Raw genomic sequence first — 1,960 nt, 5'->3', positions numbered from 1 at the left:
CGGGGGCGGCGCCGCTTCGTCACGCGCGGCGCGACGCGGGCGGGGGCGGAGCGGCGGCGGGGCGGGCACGGCACGGAACGGCACGGAACGGAACGGAACGGGGACACGGGCACGCGGCGGGGACAGCGGGCGTGCGGGACACTGAGTGCGGGACACGGACAGCGAGTGACACTGAGTGTGGGACACTGAGAGTGTGGGACACAGTGTGGGACATTGAGTGTGTGACACAGAGTGTGTGACACTATGAGTGTGACACAGTGTGTGACACTGACAGGGACAGTGGGTGACACTGAGAGTGTGGGACATATTGTGGGACACTGAGCATGTGACACTGAGTGTGTAACACAGCAGGTGACAGAGTGTGTGACACTGAGTGTGTTACATGGACAGCGGGTGACACCGAGAGTGTGGGACACAGTGTGGGACACTGAGTGTGTGACACAGACAGCGGGTGACACTGAGAGTGTGGGACACAGTGTGGGACATTGAGTGTGTGACACAGAGTGTGTGACACTGTGACATGGACAGTGGGTGACACTGAGAGTGTGGGACACAGTGTGGGACACTGAGTGTGTGACACAGACAGCGGGTGACACTGAGAGTGTGGGACACAGTGTGGGACATTGAGTGTGTGACACAGAGTGTGTGACACTGTGACATGGACAGTGGGTGACACTGAGAGTGTGGGACATATTGTGGGACACTGAGCATGTGACACTGAGTGTGTAACACAGCAGGTGACAGAGTGTGTGACACTGAGTGTGTTACATGGACAGCGGGTGACACCGAGAGTGTGGGACACAGTGGGTGACACTGACAGTGAGACATAGTGTAGGATGCTGAGTGTGTGACACTGAGTGTGTGACACAGACAGGGGGTGACACCGAGACTGGGACACAGTGTGGGACACTGAGCATGTGACATGGACAGCGGGTGACACCGAGAGTGTGGGACACAGTGTGGGACGATGTGAGTGGGACATAGTGTGTGATACTGAGAGTGTGTGACACAGTGTGACGCTGAGTGTGTGACATGGACACATGGCAGGGACACTGAGAGTGTGGGACACTGAGAGCATGTGACACAGTGTGACACTGACTGTGACACGGACAGTGGGTGAACTGAGAGTGTGGGACACTGAGTGTGTGACACAGACTGCGAGTGACACTGAGAGTGTGAGCCAATGTGAGTGTGACATGGTGTGTGACACTGAGAGTGTGTGACACAGCCTCTGACACTGTGTGGCATGGCGTGTGACACTGAGTGTGTGACACAGACTGCGAGTGACACTGAGAGTGTGAGACAATGTGAGTGTGACATGGTGTGTGACACTGAGAGTGTGTGACACAGCCTCTGACACTGTGTGGCATGGAGTGTGACACTGAGTGTGTGACACAGTGTGTGACACTGTGAGTGTGACATGGAGTGTGTGACACTGGGACAGAGACAGCATGTGACACCAAGAGTGTGTGACACAGTGTGTGACACTGAGCGTGTGACATAGTGTGTGACACTGTGACGTGATCAGAGAGTGTAAAACTGTGTGACACCCTCAGTCACAGCCTGTGTCCCTGTCCCTGTGTGTGACACCCTCAGACACAGCCTGTGTCCCTGTGTGTGTGACACCCTCAGACAAAACTCATCCTTCTGCCTCTTTGGGTTCATGGCACCCCCAAAACTCATCCTGCTGCCTCGTGGGGCTCCTGACACCCCACACTCCTCCTGCTGTCACCCTGCACAGGAGCACAGGGACAATAATCTGCAGTCACCCTGGTGGGAGAGAAGCCCCACTCCTCCAAATTCTCGCCATGCCCCCCCAAAACTGAAAAAGGCGGGGCTCACCTGTGCTTGTTTGTGTGCGTGAGGAGAGAAAGTTGCTTCCACCCCCAATCCACACCTGGTAATCAGCAGGAGGGGGTGTTGAAATGCTTATCTGCGTGATAAAACACCTGGCAGCCCC

This window comes from Passer montanus, unplaced genomic scaffold, assembly GCF_014805655.1.
Source record: "Passer montanus isolate IOZ18808 unplaced genomic scaffold, ASM1480565v1 scaffold189, whole genome shotgun sequence".
In the NCBI taxonomy this organism is placed as follows: domain Eukaryota; kingdom Metazoa; phylum Chordata; class Aves; order Passeriformes; family Passeridae; genus Passer; species Passer montanus.
Note: the sequence above shows the minus strand (reverse complement) of the source record.